Source organism: Pongo pygmaeus, chromosome 3 (genome assembly GCF_028885625.2).
Source record: "Pongo pygmaeus isolate AG05252 chromosome 3, NHGRI_mPonPyg2-v2.0_pri, whole genome shotgun sequence".
Lineage (NCBI taxonomy): Eukaryota > Metazoa > Chordata > Mammalia > Primates > Hominidae > Pongo > Pongo pygmaeus.
The window spans coordinates 10,402,418-10,422,193 of NC_072376.2; the positions used below are offsets into that span (position 1 = coordinate 10,402,418).

General features: G+C 44.1%; 1 protein-coding gene across 1 annotated transcript in view; it reads right to left on the reverse strand.

Annotated features, from left to right (window-relative positions):
- HS3ST1 (heparan sulfate-glucosamine 3-sulfotransferase 1) overlaps positions 1 to 18,407 on the reverse strand; it is a 30,485-nt gene extending 12,078 nt beyond the window's left edge. Inside the window, exon 1 of the mRNA XM_054486887.2 lies at positions 18,020 to 18,407. The gene's annotated coding sequence lies outside the window, so the exon portion shown is untranslated. The remainder of the gene's footprint in view (positions 1 to 18,019) is intronic.
- Positions 18,408 to 19,776: the final 1,369 nt, after the last annotated feature.

Here is a 19,776-nt window from a genome sequence, read left to right on the forward strand (position 1 = left end):
TGTCAAACATGGTGAAACCCCGTCTCTACTAAAAATACAAAAATTAGCCAGGCGTGGTGGCACGCGCCTGTAATCCCAGCTACTCAGGAGGCTGAGGCAGGAGAATTGCTTGAACCTGGCAGGCAGAGTTTGCAGTGAGCCAAGATCACACCATGGCACTCCAGCCTGGGCGACAGAGTGAGACTCTATCTCAAAAAAAAAAAAAAAAAAAAAAAATGTAGAGGAAAAATAGCCATGGCATTGGGACGAAGCATATAGTACTGAACTTAAATCTCAGCAGTGTCACTTCACTATGTACAGGCTGTAACTTGAGAAAAGTTAATGGCATAACTTGGAAACTTTTGTTCAGCTTTGGCCCAGGAACTTTTTTTATCTTTCTTTTTAGGTATGTGTGCTCTTGGTTTATCATGATCATTTGAAAACAAACATTTAAGAGAGTTCTTAGTATTGCCAGGCACTATGAAAAACACCAGGGGTAGAGCAATGACAAAGCGGCATCCATGCCTGAAAGAGCTCAAGGGGAAAACTGGCATAGAAATAATACGAGTAGTATGCCCTAGTGGGTTTTGATTTTATATTGAAAAAACTGTTGCAGTTCATATGATAGCACTAAATAAAGCAATAGTACATGGTTCTTTCCTCTGGCCCACATACATATACACACCACTGTGATTTCCATTTGTCCCTTGCTTGAAATGTTTTTAAAGTGTCATTCAAGTTGAATATTTCATTATACTGATGCTTCAGGTTCTACAAGTAAATTAGTATCTCATTTGCCTCTGACTCAAGCTTTACTTTAAACAGGAGATGCTGTTTAATCATCTTGCTAATCTTGAAATATTTAAATGCCATGTAATCTATCCAGAGAAACAACACCTAGATCGTGCATTCCACACAGCCCTCTCTGTAATCTTTTGTTATCTCTTATTATAATCACACTATCTTCAGATTAAATGTACTGGTGTATGTCAAGTTAATCCATCAGTGGCCTGGTAATTTGTTCTTTCTGAATGTTGATGCAAAATGATTTACATTTTATACTTTTAAAATGTTATTTATTATTACTTAAATAAAGTAATGTCAGAAGGAGAAGTTCAGGAATCATCAAGATGAATTACAGGAGCTCGGAGTGGGGAGGCTGGTGATTAAGGGCCTGGGTTTGAATCCTGGCTGTACCCATACTGGCTCCATATGACCAAGAGCAAGCCATGTGACTTCTATATACATTTTCCCGTCTGAAATATGGGGATGGTAACAGCACCAACCTTGTGGGACTGTCATGGGGATCAAAGGGGATGTGACTGTGTGAAGTGTTAAAGAGTGGGGCTGGCGTAGAAAACTCCCACGAAATCTCAGTTTTTGTCACTGTCAGACTTCCATATCCCAATAGCTGATAAAGCTTCTATTCAGGTAATCAATATTCAGACACATAAGATGCATATCCACAAAGTCTTCTTTGCTCAAAACGGCCAAAGCACCAGGGTAAATAGAGTGCTGAACTGGGAGATAGGAGCTGGGGTCTAGTCCCTGGTTCTGTCTTGACTTACATGTGATGGTCAGCAAGACGCAGGGATACTCTAAGCCTTGTTTACAGAGTGAAACGATTGGGTAGTAAATTCTAAGATCATATAAGATCAATCTAAAACATGAATGCTTTAGAGGATTGAGAAACATACGGGTTGATCACGCATGGCTCTCTTGGAAGCCAAAATTTCAAGAGAATTCTCCAAGAGCTACGGAATCCAAAATTCCTAGCCAAAGTGATTACAGTTAAAAATTAACCACAAAATTTTGTCACCAATGTGGGCATCTAACATTTTACAGGTTAAAGGTAGCACCATATATCAAACTTCTAAGCTGCTGAGGTCTTCTTGATGGGGAGGGGGAAGAATACAGCCTTTAGTGGAAAAGAGGCTGTTTCCTTGGGTAGGGTCTCTCAAACTGCACTTGCTGCTCTGATTCTACTTAGATCATACTTAGCACTCATTCAGTGAATATTCATTGAACCTAGGACCTGACTGAGAGGTGGATCAGTTAGACTGAGAAATAATCTATGAAGAATGCTTAACCATTACTAGAATGAAACAAGGCAAAGAAGAAAGCATTATACTCTTATGGGCTGAATGTTCGTGTCCTTACAAAATTAATATGTTAAAATCAAATCCCCATCATGATGGTATTGGAGGTGGGGCCCTTAGGAGGTAAATAGGTCATGAGGGTGAAGACTTCATGAATGGGATTAGTGCCCTTCTAAGAAGAGGTCAGAAATCTGGCTCATTTTCTTTCTGCCATGTGGGGATACAAGGAAAATTCAGCAGGGGCTGCAACCCAGAAGAGGGCTCTCACCAGAACCCAAGCATGCTGGCATCCTGGCCTCAGACTTCCAGCCTGCCGAACTGTGAGAAGTCAGTTTCTGTTGTTCATAAGCCATCCGGCCTATGGTGCTTGGTCATAGTAGCCCTAATTAACTAAGATAAGTATTATATAAAAAGTTTATCAGTGACAATAAAACATACCATTAGAAGAGAATCCTTTCAACCTGGGGCATGTAGTGGGATAAGATTTCCCTTATCCCCACACCAAACAGGCAGCTTAATCACCTTCTAGGCTGGAGGAAGGCAGTTTGCTCTAAGGCTTCTGCTTGCTTAAATGAGGTGTGGACAATTGGGAGTGAGTAGAATTGCTTAGGAAAAAAGCCGAGGACTGAGAGCTGCCACAGGGGTCTAGTTTCCTGGTTTGTGACACATATGACACTCAGCCTCTTCCTTAGCAAATGCAGAAGCAAACTTTGTAAAATATCAGGGTGTGAGAGTATCCACAATTCAAGGTCAAGGCCTAAATAAATGTACAGTGCATCAGGCACTAAGAAACTAGAGACACAGTTGACACTCACCCTGTCTCTTCCCTCAAACAGCTTGAGACCATGCAGGTATAGGGTGTGGAGAGGGAACAATAGGAGAGAAGGTACAAAACAAAACAAAAACAGCCATGATCACCTTAGGGTTAGGGCTGTGAGAGGGCTACGGACAGGATGCTTGTGGGAAGAGCACAGAGACTCATCGATAATGGACTAAGAGATCTACATGAAAACCATTTTGGTCTTATTCATGCATTATGAGATAAGAAGAAGGATAGCAGAGATACAATTAGAAATAGATTGCTTTGTGTTTCAAAATTGAAAAAAAACCATGTGAACATGAGTTATTGTCTGTTAATAACTGCATTCCTTCCTCTAAATCATAGTGAGAAAGAAGGAAAAGCAAAGATATTGGCAGGAGAAATGAAGGACAAGCAGGAGGCTGCATGAGATAGGCTTCTTTCATTTCTTTTTTTTAAAGCATAAAACACTGGATCTTCCTGGACAGTCTCCCATCCCAAGTATTAACCAGGCCTGACCATGCTTAGCTTTTGCAGTCAGGCTTGCAGGGCAGTATAGCTGCAGGCAAGACAGCCTTTGCTATGTTGCTGTTTATTCTGTCATGTTCATTAGATTTGATGGGACCTTAGCAATGTTCACTCATCAAGTCCTGGTTCCATCTCCTTTCAAGAGGAGCCTGTGGCATATAATTTCTGTGTCTCTCTCTGAGTGTGTGTGTGTATATATACATATACACGCGTGTGTGATTGTTCCAATGATGAACTAAGTTTTCAAGACTTCCTGCTTCTCACAACCTTCTCAAGGTCATCAGCACATTAATAAAGGAAGCTATGCCTAGAGGTCCTGAAATGTTCTAGCCCATAGCATGCTACCATAAAGATGAGTTTTCAGAGGCGTCTAAACAATAAAACTGACTGTGGCTGCCTTGGTCAAGTCAGTCCCATTGCTTTTCTACTTTAACAACCATATTTACTTCCCCAACCAGCTAGCATGAACACTCAGGCCTGGCTTTGTATTCCAGATTGATATCAAATCTAAACCAACAGATTCATTAGTGTCCAACATGCCAAGGAAGATGAGTAGGCTTGGCCAAGGAACAGTAGTTCATGTTAAATAAGCTTTGGAAATTGTGTTGAGATTTCTGGATTGGTTTTTCACAGTTTTTCTTTAAATGCTTAGATTCACAAAGAGAGAGAATTTTAATGCTGTGAGTCACTAAGTTGGAATCCAGGATTTCTTTCTACAATTATTATCCCCTTTCCTCACCCCCACAATGTAAGATTAGCAAATTCAGACACTGACGAGGGTTAGATGTCATTTGCTCAGGACATAGGTAACCAAGCCCAGAAGTGTAGGAAGAAAATGAGGTCTCATCCCAAGGAACCCACTGTGTAAGGGGAAAGATGGATTTGGAAACAAACACTGCCAATCCAGTGAGATGAAAGAAACTGTGGAATAGACACTATTTCGTCAACATTAAGGAGGTTGGGATGAGGAAATTTGGAATATGCTTCATGGAGAAGGCACCTGAGGAAAGTTCAGGGGTCTTGTGAGGACAAAAACAAAGTTCAACCCTTTGAACTAATGTCCAGGCTAAAGTATGTAAATAGGGAAACAGAGAAATAAATGGATGGGGCAGAAAGATCAAAGCAATCATGTTTAAATTATCTTGGTTTTGCATTCTGGGTTAGTTACATGCCCTTGAAGAAGCTATTTTTCACTCTGGGCCCAATTTCCCTATCTTGAAGAAAGGGACCACTGCCTGTTTTCTTAGGTGGAATTAAGTAAAATATTATAGAAAAAACATTTTAGCCCACCTGACATATGATAGACTCACAATAAATAATTGCTTAATAGTATTCACTCAATCAATAATAGCTCAATGATATTAACTTGAAGAGAAAAGTGAAAGAAAAATATTAGTAATAACTTAGGTTTAACAACAACTATTTTTGTCTGTTTAAATAGTTGTCATAAGTAAAGAAAGAAAAAACATTCTGAAAATTGATGAGTAAGAAAGAAACATTCTCCAGTGAAAGCAGAAAAATGCTGCTGTATTGATAGCTATGCAGAGACAGATGACAAAGAAAAAGCAGAATAAAAAGCCTAAAGTGGCTCTTAATCTAGTGTTTTTAAAGGAAAACTATCATAAGATAATTAGCCTTTGTGCTGCCTTTAGCAGAGAACCTTAAGAACTAAAGCAAGAAAAAGTAGCAGGTGATGACAATCTTAAACCAAACACATGGGTTTGTCTAAATGAATAGGGCCCAGTGGTCTATGTCACCAAATGACCCGATGACAATGCAGAGAGAGTGCTTCTGCGGAAATGTGTGCAGCTAAGGAGACTTGTCTGGGGGCGAGAAGCCGGCAGGAGCAGGCTGCTCCAGTAAGGCTGAAAGTGTAAAAACATTCCTAGAACAGGTGCCTTCCTGGTTGGGGAAGGGCTGATGCACATAAGAACTCCCATGAGAGAGTTCAGGGAAGGGCAGAGTGCAGGTAGCATTGACCTTATCCAGGGGACATTTTCTCAGGTCACTTTAAACCCTTCATGAGATGACAAAGGACAGCTGCCAATCTGAACTCAGGCAATCCGAACGAAAAGATCCGCCTCCCCTCAAAGACTGATAATTCTGTTTATCATAATGGTACTTTCACTTCCTAACAACCATGACAAAAGACCCCTCCTTTCATTGCCTTTCACCACATAAATCTATATTTCACTCAGGGATTGAGGACTTATACTCTGGACTAGGCACGAGAGGTGTGAAGGGGCATGAAGGGGCATGACCAGGGTTCTATCCTGCTCTCTGGGAGCTGTCTCCTGAGGGATGCAGCCAAGCCAACAAGCAATGACAACAGTGCCACCTGCACAATGTGGAGAGCTCCAGGAGGACTGGAGAGGTGGTGCCTCATTCAGGGTATGCCAGGTTAGGCTGAGATCAACACCTACATCTCTGTCCCTTCTCCCTTTGGCTGTTTGTCTCATGAGGGTTGGTGGCAGGACACTGCTCATTCGAGTCTCTGAGAGAGGCAGAAAGACAGAGCAGGTACTTTCTGGAGTAGTGCCAGTCACCAGGCTGGTGGGGAGGAGATCCGACACAAAGCATGGTCTGGCTCTTAAAGCTTCAGGCCAGGTGACCACACATCAGTTCCCCTCGTTTTTGCATGGCCCTGCTGAACTCCGACTAGGAAGGAAAGCACATCCCATCAAGTGCCTGGAAGAGAGTGATCCAAGGCAAAAGGCACACATGCAGTGATTTACTATGGAGAGGGAGCAGTGTATTGGGACAGAGCTAGACAGCTCTTAAAGAATGATACAGTCTGAACCTGATAAGAAAAGGGAGAACGTACAAAAGTTCTAGGCAGAGGAAACAGTATGTGTAGGGGTGTGAATGCTCACATTCCTGATTTATCTGGGAACAAAGGGTGGTCCTGAGGTCAGATTATGAGGTATGTATACAGAACAGAGAGTGGCTAATGACGAGGCTTAATAAATTGGAATGTGAGAGCCATCCTGCAGAACTTGAATTTTGGTACTACTTTCATTATTAAAAAAACAAAACAAAACAAAACAAAAACTGAAAGGAGAGCCAGCTTTCAAGCACCCACTATGTGTATTAAACATTCTAAGTTAATCAAATGCATTATAATTAAAATAATCAGTAAATTCATTATCATACTTAATCCTGGCTATTCTATGAAATAGAGGGCGTTAGGTTCCATGGTTTTTCACTCCACAATTATTTCCTGGGTGACCACTGTCTGCCAGGCATTGGTTCAGATTAGAAACCGATTTTGGTGGGGGGGTGGCTCTAGACAAAGTCCCCACCCTCCTACAATTTTATCTATTAGAACAAATTAAATGTTAATAAATGAGTGTATGAAAAATACAAAATTAAAAATCATGGAAGAATACCTGAAGTTTAGAGAGATTATTCACGTGCCCAAGGTGATATTGTGATGAAGTGATGTGGCTGGGACTTGATCTCTTCTTGCATCTAAAAGTCCTGCACTTAAACATTAATATTATGAATAATGGAAATCCATGGAACATTCTGAATTACGGGACTGGGCAATAACCTGATTATATTTGTGTTTTACAAAGATTTCTCAGGTTAGCAAGAGAGATTAACATAGAGAAATATTGCAGATTGCAAATGGCTGTAAAAATGACAGAGCTGGGAAGGAAAAACAAAACAGAAGCCAGAAAGATATAAGATTTGTATTTTAGCTGAAGACGGCAATAAAAGAGAAGTGATGAAGCTGAGCAGGATCAATCTCCAATTGTAATATAAAAACCGAAGTGTAATTGTTGCCCAAAGGCAAGAGGGATCAATTCAGAGTTACCATATTCGATTCATTTTGCCCTTTCACTGCTTCAGATGTCTTTGTGCCTCAGTTTCCTATTCTGTAATGATTTTGCCTGTGAGCCTGTGACCTAGTTTTTGGCCTAGGGGACACAAGGGGAAAATATTCTGGCATTTGAGAAATATTTTCCTCTGTGATTAAAAGAGAGCCCCTCTCTTCCCAGCCCCTCTGCACCTTGCTCCCCTCCTACTTTAGAGCAGAGTGATGAGATCGGCTGCTTTGGGACACTGTGGCACTTTAGCCACCTGGAGGGGAGGATCAGCCACAAGGCAGAGGTGGACTGGAAGGCAATAAGCAGCTAGATCTATGAGGACATTTGTAATCTGCTTTTCAATCAAAATCAGGCTTACCAGCAAGAAAAATAATAATTGCTATTAAGTGCCACATTATAGACACTTAACTACATACCAGGCTCTCTAATGGGTGCTTTGCTTACATTATGAAATGTGATTCTCATAACAAAAGTCCATAAGGAAATATAATTCCGTTTGACAGATAAGGCGACCAAAGTTCAATGATGCAAAGTCATTTCCCTGTCATCAAATGCTTCAAATACTACACTCCCTTTTGGATCAGGGAATAGTCTCTCATACCCAGAGCCACCATGAATTTCAAACTGCGTGGCAAATGGAGCTCTGGTCCCAAGAATGATCCTCCATCACAGAATGACTTGTGACAATGTACTCATCACCCCAGAAAGGATCAGTTCCCACGGTGCAGGCAGGTGGGGCTTAGGGACAGGAGGAAGGCCAGGAAACACCATGCAAACCATTAAAACCAAACCAAACCCCCACACAGTGAGAGGACCACCAGGGGCACCATGGCCTGTCCCTCCACAAGATGGCACTCAGGTCCCTTGTCTTCAGTTTTCATCTGTGATGTTCAGCTGTCACAGAAACAGACTGGGGAGAAAGCACATGGCTTACTGCTCCTATCATGCTCCATATGCTTTCTAGTTGGAACACTACCATTTCTATGTCTTTCCCTCAAGGTCATGAGGCGTTGTGTTGGGGTCCTGAGAAGCTCTGCTGAGGCAGGGAGAGGGAGTGGCATGTACCACTCTCAGTGGCCTGGCTGCATTGGGGTTTACTCAGGGGCTGCTGAAGACCACCCTATCACAAAACATCACTGGACTTCTATGCTCTTCAAATCCTTTTTTCTGATTGTCATGATTTTTCTGTTCTCTCTTGTCTTGTATTCTCTTCCCTTCTCTCACCCTCTATCCATCTCGCCATATCTCCCCACTTCTCTTCGTCTCCTTGTACTTTTTCTGCATCTTCCCCTCACTGTTCCTTCCATACTTTGCTACATTGCTGCATCTCATTGGTTGGCCTAGAAAATGAATAACAGTGCTTACTTGAATTATATAAATTAAGACTAAAGAAACAAAGGGCAAAAGAATGAGACACTCTCCCATGAATATGATGCATAAAATTTAGTTTGTGACACCGCATGTTCTCACTCGTAAGTGGGAATTGAACAATGAGAACACACATGGTTACAGGGAGGGGAACAACACACACCGGGGCCTGTCAGAGGTTGGGGAGAGGGGAGGAGAGCATTATGACAAATAGCTAATGTATGCGGGGCTTGAAACCTAGATGACGGGTTGATGGGTGGAGCAAAACATCATGGCACACGTTTACCTATGTAACAAACCTACATGTTCTGCACTTGTATCCTGGAACTTAGTAAAGTAAAATACAATAAAATTTTAAAAAAAAAGAAAAAGTAGGGGCCTTCTAGTAATAAAACATATATGGTAGGGGCACATTTAACCCATTAAAAATATAATTTGAAAAAACAAATTAGTCTGTGGTCTTTGTGACAGGACATTGAGTTCACAATCCAGAGGCCTTCCTTGATTTCCCTCATCATTAATGGCATCCTTTAAAAAAAAATTCTGACCGTGAACCAGACACCATATAAGTGCATGACATAACTTATGAATTTAATGCACATGAAATAAAATCTGTGCTATAATTTTAATTAAGCCTATTTTGCGGAGGTGGAGCCTGAGACGTTGAGCTGTAAAGTAGCTCACCTCTTACGGCATGGCTGCAAAGTAGCATAGCAGATTCTAACCAGATCTCTCTGGCTGGTTAAGCCTTCACACTAATCATACTCCTGTTCTACCTTCTTTCTGTCCCATATTTCATGTAAACACCCTGCTAGTTAGCAGCTCAGGTTAAATGAGGAGTCACTGATATTACACGCAACAGGAACTGGTTATTTTGGCATGAGCAATACCTCACTATTGAAGAAAGCATGAAACTCTGCTTTGGAAAGACCACACGCAACAAAACTGTTGTTAATTTAGTTCCCCATCAGTCTATCACTTGAAATGGAAATGCAACATTTTCACAGCCCTCCTCAGAACAGCATGCTCCAGCAGTCGCAGGAGAGATCTCAGACTCAATTTATAATCTGTGTTCATCTATTTGGGGGGAGTGAGTCTGAAAAGCTCTCTAACAGTTTTATTAGCTTTTATTGCAGGAGCAATTTCAGGTGTGAGTTTTCAAAGCACAAAGTATCCCTTCAGTGTACTCACTGGAACGCTGTGTGAGGCTAGTCTTTCTAATTCCAGCCCTACAGTAACGAGCTTGGAGCAATGTTAGTATTTAATAAGGTTCTATCTTAGCGGAATGAATGCTACCCTGGTGGCCTCACAGGGTTGAAACACCTTCTTCTTGAAGGGTGTTGAGAATAATCTGGCTTGTGCTTTGGTGACATAGGCAAGAATCAGGCTCACTTCTTCAATGCCCAGAGTTCTGTTTTGCTGTACACTTCTTTTGGTCCTTTTAAGCAAAGAAATAAGCTTGCTTTGGTTTGATTGTTCTGTTGCTTAGCTCACCAAGGAAAACAGCCCTTCTCTTTCACCTTGGACTCTACTCCCTGGACAAGTCATTTCACCTTGAAGACTACACTGCTTTCTTTATCTTCCTATGGCACAAGAACTTTCAGAAAAGCATCTTTCAGAACTGCTACCCGGAGAATGGGGATGCTAATAAAATACAGGATGTCCAGTTAAATTGAAATTTTAGATAAACATGACACATTTCTTACTTTTTAGTATCTGAAACATACTATACTAAAACATTATTTGTTGTCTGTCTTAAATTCAAATGGAATTAGGTGTTCCGTATTTGTATTTGCTAAATCTGGCAAATCTACACAAGAAAAAACACATTGAGCATTGTGCTAGGCACTATATATTGGCCATCTCCCTCAATCCTCACCAGAGTATGGAAAAAAACTGAGGCCCAGAAAAATTGTCTGTTACTCAGAGTGACACAACCAGTAAGAACCAGGCCAGAAATTCAAACATACATGACTTCCAAAGTCATGCTCTTTCAACCACAAAATAGCTCCAAAATCTAATCTCAGAAATCTGTAACCAACACCCTCCCCCTCCTTCCTACCCAGGACACTGGGAGAGATCTGGTTTTAGAAGTAATTCAAGTAAAGTGCAAGCCAGTTTTCCAGAGGAGGCTCCCAGCCCACTCTCGTTCCCTGCCACACAAGTAGGTATTTTTCGGAGCACAGCTAGGCAAGCATGCCTTTTCGTTTCAGCTGCATCCGAAATCACCTTTCTCTCGCTGTATTTTAACTGTTGATACAGAACTTTGATTTACCCCCCTAAACTAAAGAATGAAGACATTTACATAAAACAATCTACCGCAGGGTGTACAAGTACTTCATCTGCAGGAATTCTAGGGGAAATTCGACAAGACATAAAATGCTGAAATAGAGATTCTTGAGGGATGAAAGGAGATGTGAATGTTTCACATCTAAATGTATTTCTTTGCTTATAGAAAATGTGGGCTACTCAGTTCTCCAGGGATTTAACAAATCTCCACCTTAAGCCAACTGCTCACAGCAGGTAGAGAATCTTGTCCCTGGATCCAGAGTCTGCCACCTTTACTCTGGGCATCTCTGAGAAAAGTTTCTTCACTTCTGGCCTCAGTTTCCTTAAATAGCAAATGAAGATGGTAAGAGCTCCCCTGCAGTCCTCGCAGGACTGGGTATGAGAGATAAAGGAGGCAGTGGGTATTGTCACATTATGTGAAAGTAAGGAATTATCTACTACATTCTTTTCATGCCAGAGTGCTTTTGCACAAGCAGACCAGGATCTATTCAGCAAAGGGCTTGTATTAATATGCCAGTTATTCAGCTGGACTGACCGTATTGGGAATCCCTAAAATAGACAAATGAGTTTTCAACAAAGGTTTGAGGGCTATGCAATTTTGACTACATCTTATCATTCTTCTTTGGCTGTTCTCACCACATCTCTCTTTTCTTAAATATTTCTTCCACCATGAACCGTTTCCTAACTCCTCCAGACAGAAATGCCGCCTGTTTCTTCATTTCTGAGCAATACACTGTTCTAGAAACTGGAGCAAACACACACTTCCAGGCCCCTGCTCTCCTGGAGCACATATTCTGGTGGGAGAGTGTGAGAAAGTAAGCAAATAAGCCAATCAAGTAACAAGGTGACTCCAGATAAACATACTTGCTACCTAATTATGTTACTGAAGAAATTATTACCATGAAAGAAAGAAATAAGGTGATGAAAAGGAAATATTCTTAGGAGGGTCCATCTCATGAGACAGGCAGAGACTCGGTTATTTATCTGACTCCCATACTAAACTGTAAATTCATCAATGACAAGAACTATTTCTTAATATCCTGCACAACTGCCTTGTGAACAACAATCAATAGCAAAGGTAGGGGCAGATTTGGGAGAAGGTGTACCAGAGTCTCCAAGGGCACAAGCACACTTTACACTTGGAACACATTTTTTTTAAATACTTTTCATAATGCAAAATGAAATTTTATAATAAAAATGTCATTGCCAGATAAAGAAATTAAAGCCTCAAAAAAATTTCCGTGGACGATGGGAGCAGGCTTAAAGTAAGTTAATAAGCACAGATGTAAACTGTTCCTGGAACAAAACAAATGATCAATTTAAAAGGTGCTCAGGAGGCTGAGATAGGAGAATCCCTTGAACCCAGGAGGCAGAGGTTGCAGTGAGCTGGGATCACGCCACTGCACTCCAGCCAGGGCAACAAGAGCGAGACACTGTCAAAAAAAAAAAAAAAAAATGTGCTGAACATCATAGTTCTGAGTATGAAAACTCAACAATTAAGGCATCCTTACCACAGTCCTCAATCACTTTAGTTGCCTAATCATTTGAGATCATGTTTAATGTATTTCATGCTGGTCTATAATTTTCTTGCAGAGTAGTCCTTGATTGGTTTTGTTCATCAATGTACTCTTAACACGTAATGCAATGCCGGGTACATGGCAGACAATAAATGTGCTCAATAGTCAATTTTATTAAAATTGAGAGTATAGCTCAATATCCAAAACTACCCAACAGATGATAGTCCCAGGATACAATCAAACTCCCACATAGAAAATATTTTATGTTGGATGATGAAACTTAACTTTGGGTTATGTTGAGCCAGAGACTGAACTGCAGGCTCCCTGGCTAACAGCCTAAGGTTCCTCCCCAGTATCCTGATATTTCCTATCACTTTCCCCTAGTTTTTATTTATTTTTTAATCCTTAGCACATCACCATCTAACTAGGAGAGATTCTGCTTATCTATCCTGCGTTTTGTCTGTCTCCTCTGCTGGAAGATAAGCACAAGGGCGAGGACTTCCATCTGTTTTGTTCCCTACTGTGTCACCGGTGAGCAGAACAATACGCGGTACATGGCTGGAACTCAATAAACATGTGTAAAAGGAGTAAACGTGATTGCTGTAACCACTTGCAGAGATAGGAAGAAGGAACATCCCGAACAGAGGTTCACTCTGTAAACAGTAACTAACTAGAGCACTGTCTGCGCTCCATGTCCCTACACTCTTGCCTCGATATTCTGAATAACATACCCTCCTGAATTTCATATTCCAAATTTCCCTCATATCCCTGGAAACCGGAGGCCATACATTGGAGGCCTGTGTGACAGATATAAGGCTTACACACAGAAATGTTTGGTTTGGCCCACATGGTGTTATTTAGGAATATTGAATTAGCTGCTGGCACTTGAAAATGAGTAGATTTCACATAAAACTGTGAATTGACAGTCTATCTTGAAAAAAAAAAAAAAAAAAAACATAACCAGATCTGGCAAGACCAGACCTGAAGTCCCACCTGCAGCCCCTGTGCTGGATCTGGGCTACAACCCCCACTTACCCAGGCACAGGGCCCAAGTCCTGTTCCACTCAAGCTGTTACTTGCCTGGCTGCTGAAGGCATTAGAGTTTGCGACCCCTGCTGGAAAACTACCAAAAAGCATAATGTATCAGAGAAAAAGAAAGATGCCCACTGGGATCTATTTCTGTTATGTTCAGACTATTGCTTGGAAGAATAACGTATTCATTTTTCTAGACCTCTTGTAGTAGCACATAACTATTGACAAACTACGGCCCAGTAGATATTATTCTAACGATCTGAAAAAGCTATAGACTTCATTCCCCATGGGTAGAGGAAGCTAAGGATGCTTCATGCTGGAGACAGGCCTAAAGATGAATGGGGAGAAGCTGTACATCAGTGGGTTGCAATTCTGGCTAAGTCAGGGAGAAAGAGAATTCACTTGAAGACTATGGGTTGCCTCTAGGAATTGCCAAGAAGCTGAAAAGCCAGGATTGGAAAATGAGAAGGAATGAAAGGAACCTGGGCACCAGGGGCACGTCAAGATGGCGTTGCAGAAAAGGCAGCTCTGGGACCACAGCTTGGGACATGCATGCTGCTGCCGATGCCACTTGATCCATGACCCAAGGTGGTAAATAAACACTCCAATGTCCCTGTGCCCTTTAGCTAGTCTTTCAAGATTCTAGGCCCCAGGTGGGATCATTCAACTAAGCCCTAATTCAGGGCTGGGAGATATGGGCAAGGAGAAAGAGGCCCATCTCCCACCAAAAAAATCCTTCTATGAAGGGAATGTTGTGTTCCCTAAATAGGATGTTTGGTTCCAACTGCTTAGAAGGGTTTTAAGTGAGTCTGAAGAGAGAGGGCACTACAAGCACGACTATAGAGTGGAATAAGAACAGACAGACCTGAATTCTAGTCTGGAATCCTTTGTACCTTTAGAAAATTAATTAAGTTTTCCGATCGGCAGATTCCAAATCCTTAAAATAGAAATGACGCCATCTGCTCTCCAAGGTTGCTGTGAAGATTCAGTCCAATCACTCATTCAATTATTCCAAATATACTTATTGAATGTCTAAGTGCCAGGCAGGCACTGAGTTAGGTTCTGGAGACACGTTTGGAACAACACCTAAAATGCAATGATGAGGAGCCAGTGCATTATGCTGATGAAGGATTTAGACAAGGGGGACCCGGGTCATCTCGTGACACTGGTCATGTTTTACTTTTCCCCAGTGGAGTCACTCCCCATTTGTGACTTTTCTCCTTTTTTTAAAAATTATTAATTAACATCAGGGCCCTCTCTTCAAACAGATTTTCTTAAGACGTGTAATGTGTATTATGTTAAAAGGAAAAACACTCTAAAAATTGACTGTGATCCTGAAAACAAGAAAGGAATCATTCTGAGAAGCAGTGAGGCCCAGTGCTTGTAGCTTTCAGGTGGAGTGATCACAAGAAGAGACTGGCCAATTATAGGAAATCTCTCCCACTTAATGTTTAGCATATGTCATTTGCTCAGACATATGCAAACTACAATTAAAATGAACATTAAAATAGATCTACGATAAAACTTAGTTTTTTAATATTTTTTACCCTTTACAATTGCACAAGTGTTCTATAATCGGCAAGATGCATTTCGTATACATTTTCTCACCTTCTCATAATAATCTTTTCATCACTGTTTTGCAGAGGAAGAAACTTAGGCTCAGGGAGGGAGAAATTGTTGCCCAAGGTCATGGGGCAAAAATTTGGCTTTAAATCCAGCTAGCACTCTCTTGCCTTCTGCGATAAGAAAAGAGCAGCCTCAATTGAAAGCACTAGGTCAAGCAGCCAGGTTGAGGGAAAAAAAACTGGGGAATAGCCCTGATCTTTTCCAGCACTAGCTGGAAAGTTACCGCATTTCCCTGGAAGCTACTAAAAAGTTACCACTCTCCTGCAACAACTATCTCTAACACAGGGACCCAGGCTTCGATGCAGGCCCGGAAACCTGGTGCCTGAGCACTGACCCAGCCTACAGGCTCAATTTCATCGGGACACCCAATACATCTTACTGTGCCTTCCTCCAAAACTTAGCCCCCATAGACAGACATGATTTAGCAACCACGGTGGAGATATGCCATCGTGGGTAGCTGCTATGTTCTCAGAAAGGCAGTGTGCATGGGTGAAGCAATGTACAACTCCCAGGCCATCTTTCTAGCCCCTTCCTAGTCAACATCGAGTTTCAATTCAAGGCAAGAAAAGCTTCCATGTAGCTTTTCCCTTCAGAGCCCCCCCCCCCCCCCCCACGCCACCAACCCTCGCAGGATTTTTCCAGTAAAATAATTTCTTATTTTAATAAGAAAAGTACATGCGCCAACTTTTAGGGGGACCCGGGGAGGGCTTGAGGCTTCATCCTAGGCATAACCACAGGAAAGTAAAGAACCCTTTGCTTTTTCCGATGCCATCTCAAGGTGTCAATTTCTCACCAGCTTCTCAGAACAAAAATCTCCCATCTTAAAACTACAGAGCATTGTATACCCTGTGGCTTCACAGAGGACCCACAGTCTAGAAGCACAGCTTAATAAGCCTCACTAAGGAATCTTCATCTATGCTGCTGTTGTAATTAACTGCTTCCACTTAAGAGTGCTTAGTCATGAAGTTGTCCACCCCTGTCAAACTCAGCTGAAAGAGTGAGATGGGCTAACCAAAACCTGGAAAGACTCTTTTAGAAGCTGTTCTTTCTCTGCTTAGCGCTGGAGAAAACCTTATGTAACACAATGGTCCATTTCAATATGTTATTTCTGCAATCCTGTGGGGGAAAATCTAAGCGCTGGATATACAACGGGAAGGGTAAGGCAGGGATTTGCAGCCGAGCGCGCGTCTCCTGGAATTTCAGTAGGTAAGGCTTATTCTAATTGCACCCAGTGTTAGCCAATATTACCAGGAACGCAGAAAGCAAGAAAAAAATCCGAACGTCAAAGGATGCGCTTTGCTTTAGAAATGCAGGGAGGCAGAAGTTCGGTTATTTCTCCCTCCTTTTTTTTTTTTTTTTTTTTTTTTTTAAAGATGGAATTCCTGGAATTAACCCTTGGGTAGAAGCATTTCAACAAAATAAACTGAGATTTGCCTGCAAAGCGAGCACACACGGGTGGGAATGAAGGATCCTGCCTGTGCCAGGCTGCTGCCTCAGCAGTCCGCAAGCACCCAGCGCCTGAGAGCGAGAGCGTGGGGACTCGTCTGGGGACCCTCTTCCCGGGCTACTGGCGGGAGGCGCAGCCGAGCTGGTGGTGGCGGGGTTTCCCTCCGGGCCTAGGGCTGAGGGAAGATAAGAGGGCGGACTGGCTCCTTCGGTTCTCGGCCACCCTCCCCTCCACTCCTTGAGGCTGCTCCATGCTAACAGGAGACTGTTTCTCGGAGCGCAGCGCAAAGACAGTGGATTTGGAGTGGCCTCCCTAAAATCCCCCCAAAAGCATCTTGGCACAAGTTGTAGATAAAAATAGCTCATGATAACGTTGTGGGAAAGGGAGGAGCGAGACTCGCGCAAGGCAAGGCAAGGGTACCACTGGCTCTGCAAAGGAGGAGGAAGAGGGAGGATGCAACGCTTGGCCCAAGAGAGCGCCCTGAGGGTGCGAGGAATCGCTGGCTCCCAGGGGAGGGAAAGAGATGGAAGACCTATAGGTCCTATAACTGCAGAGTTATAGACCTATAACTGCAGAGCCCAGCACACCCCATCCTGCGCTGGCACCCGGCTTTGGCTCCAGCTTCTTCTTCCCATCATCCGCCTACGTTCTGGGTCTGTCCTCCGCTTCCTGGGACAGGCTGGGGCCAGAAGGAGGAGCAGCGCGCGGTCCGCCCCCTGGCTGGTAGAGCGCACCTGGAGAGGTCAAGCTCCGCGAATAAGACCCTTCTTGGGAGCTGGGGGCTAGGCGCTCCAACCTCGGGTTCGCGCCCCGCCATCCCTCACCTCCATCCGCTGCCACTACCCAAGGGCCCGGAAATAGAAAACCACGAAGGGGAAAAAAAAATCAGTAAAAAGTAACAAGAAAAAATCAAGACCCTCATGTAATTGGCATTGGGGATGAGAGGTTTATTGTCAGGGCTGTCACCTCAATCTCTCTCCTTGGGAGATGCCTATCTCCAACCAAATGCAAAGGCAAACCCGACCAAGGCTTCTCCACCCCCAAAGGCTCCCTCGGCCGAGTTACTTTTGCGGGCTGTGTCCTCGCCCCAGTTTCTGGCCCAAGGTGGTACCCAGGCTCCGTTGGGTGCTGCGCTCTCGCTGCCCTACAGGGTCCTATGGTGAAGCTGCGGTCGCGAAGCGGCCGGCAGGAGCGAACCTCCCGACTCTGCTGGGGGGGGAAACATCCAATCCAGTAAGAGTCAGAAATCTGGGTCCCTGTCCTTACAGATCAACCAGTCCCTCGGGACTTCCAGAGCAGAGGTGCTAGGGCAGGAGGTGAGGAGGATGGGAAAATCCCCAGCCTCTTCTTCCTGGTTCCCTCTGCATCCACTCCACCTGCTCCAGCCCCGATTCTTCTTAGGTTCTGCACTTGCCCGAAGTCCAGAACGCCAGACGAAGGCGCCTGGGAGCCCTCCACACCTGCGTCCTGCCACTCTCCCACCCCGCGCGCGCCGCACTCACCTGAGCCGCGCCTCCGTCCAGCCCGTCCGGCGCCCTAAATAGGCTCCTGGGCTGGGCCATGGGCAGTACTGCCGAGCACCCGCGGAGGGTAGAGCAAGTTTCTGGATGACCCGGGGCAGGCGGGCGGGGAGAAGGCGCAGGCACCCACTGAGACCCGGCGGTCGTGGCGGCGACTCCTGGCTGCCAGCGCGCAGAGGACCTTGCAGGCGGGCGTTTTGGTGCTCAATCCCGAGGAGGGGAGGAGCGGGAGGAGGAGCGGGAGCAAAAGGAGGGGACAGAGGAGGCCTGGCCCAGAGGGAGAGCGCGTTGGGCAGAGGAGGATCGCGAGCGCCCACTGCTGCCCGGCCCTCTCGGGTGCCGCCCAGAGTCCGGCCCGCTAGGTGCCTGGTGCTCCGCTCTGCGCTCAGCTGCTCCGCACGGCCCCGCCTGGCACGCAGCTCCAGCGGCTGGTCCGGGAGTAGTCGGTCCCGCCCACCCGGTGCGGTGGCCCCTGGGGTTTCAGTCCAAGGGGAGGGACCAGCGCTCCAAGAAGGTGAGGCTGCTGGGATGGGTGACTCCGCCGTCACTGCAAACCCGGGACGTCCCGTCTACTCCCTAATGCCTGCTTGGTCTGAGCCCGAGTCTACCTCTTCCCTAAGTCGCCAGCTCGGCACTTGTACCCGGGACCTGTGCTCCTCCCACGTGCGTCTGCACCATGCGTGTTCCCTTTCTGGCAGGTGACCCACCTTAGGCGCTGGCGCTGCTTCCGCCCCCCGGGAAGCAGGAGGTGCCATCCTCTCCAATTCGCTCTGCAGCCGGACTGGGACCGGAGCGGCGGCCTGGGCCGGAATCCGCGTAAGGAGACGGCTTCAAAGAGCGCCCTGTCGCCATTGAACACTCCTTTTCCTTTGGTTTAGCGTCGGAGAGCGGACGCCAATTTGCCAGAAGAGCGCGGAAAATTCAGCATTTTTTTTTTTTTTTTGCTAGTGCACTAGGATTGCAAACGTCAGCTCTGAAATAAAAAGCAGGGTCTTTCTGCCCCGCCCCTCTCTTCCGGAAGCTGGGAGGTTCTGTGGGAGAAAGGACCTGCACCCAATAACTCAATTTAAGATTTAAGGTTTTGAGGGGCGTGGGGTTGGAATCGCCTTGGAGAAACGGGCTTGCCTGCTTACCTGAGCCAAAGGAAGTTGCCCTCAAAGGCAGGTCAGCAATCATACCCACCCCAAAAGCAAATGCACATCAAAGTAACTTCCTTTAAATGAGATTACTGTAGTTTCCATGTCTTCCAGATTAGTAAATAAATACTTGGAAGACTTCGAATTTGTGATTTACTTTTAAATATATTTCACCAACATTGTTGAATTAAAAAAAATTCTCCCATCTAAGAGAAGGTTCCTATAGGAAATTGGCCCTTTAACTCATACACAGATTACCCTTGGCACTTTCAGAAAACAACACAGTGACCAGTATATTCTGTCTTTTTGATACAGCCAGAAGCACCCTGAAAGCTGAGACCTAACTGTGCTTTTGGAAAATAAGCTTTTAGGAGTTGAATGACCTTGTCTACTTCTTTTAGTCAGAATAATGTTGGCGTGTCTATTTTAGGTTAAAAAAAAAATACAAATTCTAAAAAGTGACTTTAAAGCCCCACTTTGAAAGCCTTAGCATTTAAACTAACATTAGATTCAAAAGAAGGGCTTTTCTCCCGCGTTACAGGAAGCTGTGTAAAATCATGTGTGAGGTTGTAAGGGTCAAATGGAAGTCTAAGATAAAGCTCT